The sequence below is a fragment of the Jaculus jaculus genome, chromosome 2 (assembly GCF_020740685.1).
Source record: "Jaculus jaculus isolate mJacJac1 chromosome 2, mJacJac1.mat.Y.cur, whole genome shotgun sequence".
NCBI lineage: Eukaryota > Metazoa > Chordata > Mammalia > Rodentia > Dipodidae > Jaculus > Jaculus jaculus.
The window spans coordinates 206,987,893-206,998,727 of record NC_059103.1 but is presented as its reverse complement, the minus strand read 5'-3'; the positions used below and the strand labels follow the sequence as shown (position 1 = coordinate 206,998,727).

At 39.0% G+C, this 10,835-nt stretch overlaps 1 non-coding gene across 1 annotated transcript; it reads left to right on the top strand.

Annotated features, from left to right (window-relative positions):
* The first annotated feature begins 1,082 nt into the window (after positions 1-1,082).
* LOC123459134 lies at positions 1,083-1,202 on the top strand. Its single transcript, XR_006636044.1, has one exon. It is a non-coding gene; the product is annotated as a small nucleolar RNA SNORA44 (small nucleolar RNA).
* The last annotated feature ends 9,633 nt before the right edge of the window (positions 1,203-10,835 follow it).

Sequence of the window (10,835 nt, the reverse complement as noted above, 5' to 3'; positions counted from 1 at the left end):
TTGATTTTGCAATAACTTAATCTCATCCTGTACCTCATTACATCATTCAGAGATAGAAATTTTAATAACTGTGCTTCATGACATGGTAGGATTCATAAAGTCTCACTAACAGCAATGAAGTTCCAGTTGCTTCTGGACGTAGTCAATCTGCTAGTAACAGTCTCACATAGTCTGCTTTCTCAGGTACTCCTCAAACATAGTCATATCCTAGTTTTGAGCTAAAGGTTAAATGTTGATGCTTGTGGTGCCCAATCTCTATTACTAATTGGATTATATTGAGAAACACCCATGATATTAGTAAAGCACATCCCTGAGTGTATCTGCGATGCAGTTTCCACAGATTATTAGATCATAAGGACTCTGACTTAATGAACGCGTTAATTCCTGGATAGTTTGACAATGTGATGGCATTATTCAGAGTGCAGGCAGACGTGAGGCATGGTTGGAGTAAGTTGGTCATTGGGGCCATGTCTGTAGGTTCTCTTTCCAATCCTGTACACACATCTGCTTTGCTCTGATCCCTGGGTTGCATGAAGACCTGCTCTCTCTTTCATGCCCTACTTATCATGATGGAATCACACGTGAGCAAAGATAAGTCTTTTCCCTGTTAAGTTGTTCATGTCAGGTTCTCTGTTACAGTAATAAGAAAGCTAACTGATAGATTGTTTTAACAGGAAATTCAATTCCTAGCAAGTAAGCATATGCGTATGTAAGTAAAGTAGGGAAGAAGAGAGTGACTCAGGTTGGCAGATGAATCCTAAAGTTACATGTCAACAGAAAAACAAAGTTTCTCCGTCCATGAGGCATGTATGGTTAAAATTGGGGGCATGTGATTTTGGATCACACTGGACACAGACAGCCTCTCATTGTCTCCCTCCACTTGGCTGAACTCCTTATCATGAGTTAATGACTCCACTATGAGTTTCAGCACATAGCCCATTTTGGCAGCTTCTCAGAAAAGTGACATCACATATTCTGTGCTGTGGCATATCACTCCAGACTAGAGGAGGTGAAGGATCAGGTCAGACCTGAAATATGTGAGTGCTGCAGCTATTAAGATTCAAAAACAGATCCAAGTTTCCAAGTATGTTTCCAAGGGCCATGACCATGGTATCTCCAACTGCATGATAGAGCAGCCTAGGAGATTTTGATAGCTCAGACCAACACAGGACCTGTGACTGCCACTCACCTTTCCTATAAAGCAAAAAAAGAAAAAAGAAAAAAAAAAAAAAAACAAGAGCAAGAGAGAGATCCATGTGGGAGATGCATGGGAAATTCTTTCTCATTCCCACCAGGACTTGAGCACATTTATGCTGTTTCTCCTTACTTGCATTTTCATTTCTAATCTTTTGAGTGTACTTCTCTTTCATGAAGTCACTTAAGCTCAGGGGATGGGAAGATGGCTCACCAGTTAAAGGGTGCTAACTTACAAAGCCTGCTGGCCTGAGTCCAATTCCCCAGCCACCCACGTAAAGAAAGATGAGCATTCATTTGCAGTGGCAGTAAATGCTGGAACACCTACACACATGCACACACACACACACACACACACACACACACACACACACACAATTTTTTAGCAAATTATTTAACTTCAAGGACGGAAGAAATAATACTCAAGTTCAAGTAATGCAGCCGTTTAAAGGCAGAAGTTGGAGAGCAGATTATGAGGAAATAATGAGGACAAGGATGACCTTAGGCAAATCCCTAGTTCTGATTGATTTTTAATGAAATGCTGGTTCTAACAAGTGTCTGTTTAGTTAGAGTAACAATGCATCCCTTATTTAAGCGATAGGTGTTTTGGGAGTATTATTTGCTTTTCACTAACCTGTAGAAATTTTACTCCCATAACATGGAGATTGACTATTAAGATGTTAAAACCTTTTAGCTGTTAGACCAGAAATGAATGATAGAAGATATTCATGCTGATGCATAGAAGCCTAACAATTATGAGAGGGGACATAATAGTCTAATAATTTCATGCTCTGGATAACTAAATGTGGGCTTCCATGTTTTCAGCATATATATTATTTATCTTCTACTTGTCTATCTTCTACCTCTCAATTATCTATTTATACCAATCATCTGTCATTATTCATACATTGTACATGCACACGAAAGCATATATTTTACTATAGATGTCAGGGAAGTTCATGCAGGCAACCACAGTTAATAGCTTAGCCACTGGGGTACCTGCTTGGCCTGTGTAGTAAATACCTTCTCCTAAACTGTATCCTTGAGCAATGTGTTGACAACCTGAGGCCTTATTTGCACTGAAATTCAAGCACACCTCATTCCAAACAATGAACAAGCTGTCTCCTCTCCTTAGCAATCACTATTCATAATCAGTTTTTATTCAGTATGTTTTTAGATACAGGGTGATAACAACAGGGTCCATCCAGCCTACACCAGTTTTGGGTACATGTACAACAAGGGAAACTGTGTTGCAAGTGAACCTTTAGGAAGAAAACCCAATTTCTCATCTTATGCTATGCGTAATTGCGGTACATGTAATACATTATGGGAAGGATATAACAAAAACCTGAGTACCAACCAAAATATACTTTCTTCAACCAGCCCATCCTAAAAATCCTATAAGGAAATCACAGGCCACTTTCTGATGTCCTTGATGGCTCTTCCCTCAAGGAGCACCCTGCCCCTCATGCCATGTATTCAAATGTTTACTATAACTTTGCTCCTAGTCAATTTTCTTGTTTCTTATCTACTTATGTGTGTCTTTCTTCAGTTGCCAGAGTAAGATGCCAAGAACCTAAAAATACCCAGAAAGTGGGAGACCACCCACAACACAGACATATGTACATTTCATCTTTCTTTTGGTAGACTTGCATTTTCAGGGTCAAAACATCTAGCTTGTGTAAAGAGAGATTTAATTATAAGTGCTTAAGGGGTCTAAGGATAAATGTAGCTTTGAAATTCAGGCAGTGCTAATAGAAAAGGTGCCTTCGACATTATTATCTATTATTAAGTATTTTTGCGACATCTACAGATAAAAACAAACTGCCACTGTGAAGGCACTATGGAAAGAACAGAGGATCAAAGTGGCACACAATATTCATTTCTTGACAAATAGCTTGAGTTTGGGAAACATGCTGGGATACATTCTAATATCTGAATTGAAAAGAGAATAAGTGATTGCATTCTCAAAGCTTAGCATAAGGAGGATTAAAAAAATCATCACTATCTAACAACCACCACTCAGCTAACACTGTATGCCAGGCGGGAGGTCAAACATGACACACTGATTATCCTCACTGACCACTCACAACATGCCTAAGTGTGGGTATCATTACTTGCCAGATGAAGGAAGCTAACCTCTGAATGTTTGAAAAGAATTAACCCAAAGCACATGAACTGAATGGTGCTTGCCTCCACTGAAGTGCTCCCTCAACGGAATGGGAACTGGGGATAGCCAACAACACAGGGTACCCTGATGGGAATGCAATCAATTTTCATGACGATCATATCATTTAATCCTCAATAAAATTATTTTTACAAACTAGTATAATGGAGAGAACATTTTTAATTCAGTCACTGCTACATACCTTTTTGCTCATATTCATGATGTTTCTCAACATGCCAAGTTACTACCCCCCGTGACCCTAGGACTGCTCTCTGCCGAACCATGTCAGAGGATGGTAGCATTAGAAATCATCAAGTAAAAGGGCTTTCCTAAAGCCACATACATAAGAAGTGGTGAAGCCCACTTTTCCAATCCTCAACATTCCCGTGATTATTCCAATTTACAGGGAAGAATTGTTTAAAATCTCTCAAGCAGTGCTAACGTCAAATGCTGTAAAGGTTGAATGTCACTTATGTGAGGTAATAGGGACCAAAACATTTTAGATTTAAGATAATTTTATTATAATTATTACTAATCTTATTATTTGGATTTTGATGTATTTGGATATGCCAAATGAGATCCCATGGGATGGAAACAAAGGTTAAGCATGAAATTTATCTGCTACACATATACCTTATGCATGTGGCCTGAAGGTACATTTATAAAATATTTTTAATCATTTTGTCCTTGGAACAATATCTTATGGTGTGGAATTTTCTACTTTGGGCATCATGCAAGCCTTTAGAAAGCTCTGGATTTTAGACGATTTTAGATTTTACATTGTTACTTGTAGTAAAAGGCTACACTGCTATTTTCCTTTGGAACTTCAAACCTAACAGTAAAAGAAAGTACATAGGAGTCACAATCCTCATTTTCCTACATGATAATCAACTGACTGATAATTTATTGAAAGAAAGCATGTTTTTCAAATAAGGTGACTTTATGTGTATATATCACTTTCTGGATTATTATTCTGTTATACTTTCAAGTTAACATTTGATTGTCCTTGAACGAACTATGCCATGCATAATATCTAAGATTATAAGATTTTTAAGCCTGTAACAAAAAAGAAAAGACAGCTGTATATCTGTTCCAGTTACCATCTCGTTGCTGGAACAGAACACCTGACCAAAAGCAGCATGTGGGAGAAAAGGATTCATTTCAGGCTTATAGTTGCCAGGGTAACCTTCACCATGGTGGAAGAAGCTGGCTCACTTCATCATACACCCATGGCTGAGAGAGAACAAAACAACCAGAGCTCAAGCTGGCTCTGATAGGCTAGACTCAAGATCCACCCCCAGTGACACTCCTCCTCCAGTAGAGCTAGCTCTCTCTGCTGGAGACTAAGTAGGCAGCTCAAGCAAAAATACCTGGAGCTATGGGAGACAATGGATTCAACCCATCACAATATCCCAAGATCCAGTAGCCACAGAGCAAATAATATGTAGCTCAGCTCTGATGGCTCCTGAGATCATAAAGATAGCAGGGTCCTGCTGGAAGACCCAGCTCTCTGCCTTGGTCAGGTTCTAACAAAGGTACTTGCCTATGAATAAAGGCCCCAGGAATGCTGGCTTCATTGGAAGGATCCTTTTCATTGTCCAAGGGCACTGGCAATTTGGGATCTCTGATAACAAAGCTTCCTGCTTCCAGGGAGGTGGAAGTTGATAAGATCTCTAGACAATGCATGATGTTTTTTGCCAAACTGAATAGACCAAATGTTATTCTCCCTGAAGATACATTAAATCTATGATTTTCACCTAAAATGGGAAGGATAGTTATAGATTTAATGAGTTCTTACACTGATCTTTAACCTACACCAATAGTGCTGCTACATGGACCAATTAAATAAATATAGTAACCACATTTATTGGAACAGTGTGAAAGCTAAAACTGATAGATATAAAGTTTTCTGAGCTACATCAAGTGCTTTAAAAGTTGACTAAAAATTATAAATATAATCCGATACATAGTGTAGAAATCATATGAATCATTTCAGGTATCTTTCTTCCTCTCCATACTCTGATCCTCAAAAAATATATAATATATAATTAATATATAATATATATTATATATATTGTATATATATGAAAAAGGCAACTTGTTTTCAACATTTTACATAATATTCTATTTCAGTGAATCTTGTTAAGTACAGGAAATTGAGAGCAGGTCTAGGTATACTTCATTTACATCCTCCCAAGTCACTTTTCTAATGTATTTGGTATTATGTAAGCCTCAATTTAAAGAAATGCTCCTTAACTAAATCATTTAAGATTGCCTAGCTTAATTGGATTCTGAATTTCCAGTGAGGCAAACAGCCAGTGGATTTGTTGATGGTAAGATATAAAGAGAAATTTTTGTCATGGAAACTATTTCTTCCTTATTACTTTCCCAAGAAATTGATGTTACAAATAAGAATTGATATAATGGGAAATAGACCAAACAGAGTTCAATATTTCAGTCAGAAAGAGGTCATCTAAATTGCCTCATATGCTTTAAGTAGGCTAAGAGCTTAAAAATAACAATTTCACTGAATCTATGGAACATAACAGAAAAAGCAAATCCTTATAGACACAGGCATTTCAAACATGCAGCTTGAAATATGTTTTAGTAGACAATCTTTCCTTGACATATTCAGATATCACAACGATTCATATGTCTTATTTCAGAGTCTGTGTTGATGAGATGGAGTGGAAACTGACCTACGTATGACTTCCTATCTATCTTGCCTACAGTGAAGGATTGGAAATCGAACCACAGTAATCCAGATGCACAGCACAGATCTTCACAATAACCAGTGGCAAATAAATTTTCCCACATTTTAAAGGAACCAGAATCAGCAAATGGAGTTTCAAGGAATTTAATATTTGAATCCATGTTTAAGGAATACTTCTACAGAGTGACCACTGTGCTGGCACTAATCATTCAGCAGGGAATCCATGGTCATTCAGTAATCATAGTAACAAAACCATCACAAATAATCTTCAGCAGGTTGAAAAACTGAGCTGGGAAGAAATGGATAGATAAGCCTTTATTCTCCACAAATTCTGTGAAGTGTGATAAACCCTGCTTTTCCCTTTCTGTGTCTAAAAATGTCAGAGTTGAAAGTATCGTTCAATGGAACAGGGGTGCGCAAAAAGGGACAAAAGAGGATAATAGGACAGGAATGTTACTGAATTTTACTATATCATATATTAGACTTCCAAATAAAAATATTCTTAGAAATCATAGTTGACTGAATATAAGTGCTGGGTTGAAATCATGTTCACTTTTCATATACAATTTAGAATTTTTTCACTTGAGAAATTTCATATATGGACATCTTGCGGTTTTGTCATAATCACATATGGTTATACATTTGTAATCATTTCCCTAAGCACCCATTCCACTGAGAGCCCTCCTCAGTGAGATTATTGCTATCCACTGTGGAGTCATTACAGTATCTGGAAGGGAGGTGTGGACAATACTTCAGAGTATACCATCCTGCCCTGTTCCTCTTGCATTCTTTCTACCCCTTCTTTTACTATATTCCCCTAAACTTTGGAGGGTGTGTTATAAGTTTCCTTTAATGTTGAGCTCTCAGCAGCCTCTAATTTTCTGTTTTGTAAGCTTTGAAAATATTTTAAAATTTATTTATTTTAGATAAGACATATTAAAAGAGACACAGAGAGAAAGAACAGGCACACCGGGGCCTCTACCCGCTGCAAGTGAACTCAGACACATATGCCAACTTGTCTATCTGGCTTACAAGGGTACTGGGGAATTGAACTTGGGTCCTCAGGCTTTTCAGGCATGTACCTTAACCACTAAGCCATCTCTCCAGCCCATGTTTTGATGAGCTTTGAGTCTCATCAGTGTTTATCAACATCTTTTTGGAGGAGGTTCTCAGGCTAACAGTAAGAGTCTTCTGGACCCTGGCGGATATGATATAGATGACAACGGTTTTCTTTCCTTGTCATTCTGATGGGTCTTGGGTTTCCCTGGGTCTCACTGCCATCTTTCAAGTGTGTTATGAAACCAAGAGTGAAGGCAGCATGGATCAAAGAAGATAAACATAGACTTCCAGAAGAATTTTTGAGGTGTATGACCTCTCCCTTTAGCCAAAGAACAGTGGAGGCTTCTTTCTAGGGTCTATAACTTTCTACGCCCTAGGCTTCTGACTTATTTCTCAGTATCAGGCATGGATTCTCTCCCACTGAGCAGACCTCATAGTCGATCTGAGAGCAGATGATTAACCCCATAGCCTATCTGCCGCTATTGCACCAGTGGGTACATCTTCCTGGCTGGTTGACTTTGTGGCTTGAAGAGTGCACTGCTTGCTCATGCTCTTGGTGACCATTACCCCAGCAGCTTGCAGTGCGCTCTCAAGCACTGTAAGAACTGGGAAGCAGGGAGGTAGATTCCAATCCACTTCCAGCATGAGCTCTCCTAGTTAGTTGTGATATGGATAATCACAAAGCAGTGATGCTATGGGTACTCCTCAGGCTGGAGGAGGAGGAGTCAGTCTGCACAAAGCAGTTCCAGGACAGGTAACTTCAGCTGTGAACACAGGAATTGGTAGGACAGACTTTGACGTAATTCTCCTACACCAGGCTGGAGAGACACAGAGCTATCAAGTTGGAGGGAATTTATGGTTCATCCACTTTTGGGTTCTGATTTGCTTTGAGGAAGAACAGGGAATGTGGACTGAGTCTAACCAGTGGGTTGTCACAGCCGATATCTGTGCTGAGCACCGTGCCACAGTGGTGGGCAGTGGGACAATTCTGGTTACTCGTTGCTGCATTTCCTGACTTACCCAGTACTGCCTCAGTTTCCCTTTGGAAAGTTACATACCAGGGACTGTGGATTTATCTCAGCGAAAGAGTGCTTGCCTAGGAAGCCCAAGGCCATGGGTTCAGTCTTCAGCATAAAAATAAATAAATAAATAAAAATAAAGATCTCATGCCCCACAGAAACCATCCATCAAGCAAAATTATCACAAATAACAGTGGTTAAAAACATTAACATGTAACAATATCACAGTTTTGTGGGTGCCCCAGGAGGAACTGGATGGCAATTGCCTGGCGTTTCTCATTTTACTATGATAAATGGTAGATGGAGCAAATATGCAAATATGCCTAGACCTGTGAAGGTTGTTGACTTAATTGAAAGAGCCTACAGTGTGGCTGATATCACAAGTAAGATCCAAGCTGGTAATAGAACAAGCAAGGGAAGGAAGTGGGGGTGTCAGCTAAGGGAAGGAGGAAGGGATTCGTTGTCAGGGTTCACTCCAGCAGCCTGTGTTCTTGATGTTTTATACACTTCATCTTGTTACTCTACCACTGAGCTCAACAGTACAGATGTGACAACTAAGCCAACTTCACAAGTGAGTAAATTGAGGTTATGAAAATGTAATATACCCAAGATCTCTCTGAAGTGGAGCTGAAATTGAAACCCAGACTTGTGTTTGCACACCCATGCCCTTCCCACCCTTGCATCTACTTTGCAGGATAGCACAAACAAGTTACCAACAGTTTTATGAAAATCATAACCCCACCAAAAGAAGTCATATGCATAAAAATTATTCCGTTGTATGAAACATGCAAAAATCAAGGCAAACATGCATGAAAAACAATCATAAGGCATCTTACAGAAGGAAAGAGAGCTAAGACAGGACATGACGTTTTTCAAATGGTTGTCACTGCCTACTACTTTGAGAAAGTTTCCAGCTCACTGTCGGACAGGGGAGAATTGGGAAGAAGGGACCTTGAAATTTCAAGAGACAAGATGAAGGAGGAGAGAGGCTACACCAGAAGATTGGCAAATGATTTCTCTCAAATGTCCAGCTAGGTTCTGGTTCATGCATGTGTTGAGAAAATGAACAGAATGCACAAAAAGGAGCCAGCTGACTATACCAGGCAGGGACTGGTACACAGAACCCCTCGTCAGAGCTGATAAAACTTCATCATTCAGATGTGCTAGGGAGACTACACAGAAGGCTATTGTCTCATTAGTGGGAAATGATAAGCCTTAGCTAGGCATGGTGATACATGCTTTTAATCTCAGCACTTGGGAGGCAGAGGTAGGAGGATTGTCCTGAGTTGGAGGCCACTCTGAGACTAAAAAGTGAATTCCAGGTCAACTGGGGCTAGAGGGAGACCCCCTACCTCAAAAAACCAAATAAATAAATAAATAAGCTCACCTAACAAGATTACAAGCAAGAAAGTTTTCTTGAAAGAAAAGAATTAAACTATTTCCAATATGGGTGCTGAATCCTTTAACAAAGCTTTTACAATAATTGTAATAATACAAATGTATTATGTGGTGGCCACAAGGAAAACTCCAGAATGTTGAAATATAAGGAAATATCACAATTTCAGAAAATATACACCATAATGAGTGAGAAAATCCTTCCATCTCAATTGACCAAAATTGGCACAGCTGTAATGACTGGCATAAAAGGATACTGATAGTCACTATAACTGCATTCCATAAGTAAAGACACATGGATACTCCACTGATATCAAAAAGATAGTTTTAAATCTCAAATTGGGGCTGGAGAGATTGCTTAGTGGTTAAGGCATTTGTCTGAAAGCCAAAGGACCCAGGTTCAATTTCCCCAGGACCCATGTTAGCCACAAGCACAAGGGGTGCATGTGTCTGGAGTTCGTTTGCAGTGCCTGGAGGCCCTGTTGGGGCCATTATCTCTCTCTCTTTCTCTGTCAAATTAATTAATTAATTAATTTAAAAAATCTGAAACTGATCTTAGAGAGAAATAAATTATCCAAAAGAAACAAGAAAATGCATTGGAAGAAGCCAAAGATAGACCTGTCATTGCCAAGAAAAATCTTAGAAAACTTGATGAGTTGGTGGTATACCCTGTTTAAAACTTGCTAAGAATGAAAAAAAAAAAATAAGGTAGTTATTGAAGTTTAAGTATCCTAATAAGCATTTAGTTTGTGTCTCAGGAAAGAAAAAAAAAAAAGAATAAAGAAGCAGAAAAAAAAGTTGAATAATTGAATTAACATTGATATTTGCACAAATATGTTATAAACTCCAAATTCACAAATCCAGGCCTCCTGGGACCCTAATCATAAGCACATTACAAACAGCAACTGTGCATCAAGAAACTTTTAAGGACTTTTATAAGAACATTTCAGCATGAGGTTCACCAGCATGTCACCAGGTTCTGTGTTTGAAGTCTCAGCAGTAGACTTTTCATTAGCCATCTGTGAGGACATGCTTACTGCAATTATTACCCTCCATTCTTTGAGGAACTGCCAGCACCAGACAGTGGCAACAATTCTGTCTGTGAGGTGCAGAGAATGCCAAAAATAAAGCCCGTGGCACTCCTGTCAAGCTCAGCCTTTTCCTTTAATGGAAATAAAAGCCACTGTGCCCTAGATCCCTTTTATCAGCTTAACCTTGTCTCCTGATTGGCATGGCTCCTCAGTAGATTCATTTCATGGATCTCCTCAAGCACTCGCTGCTATGTCTC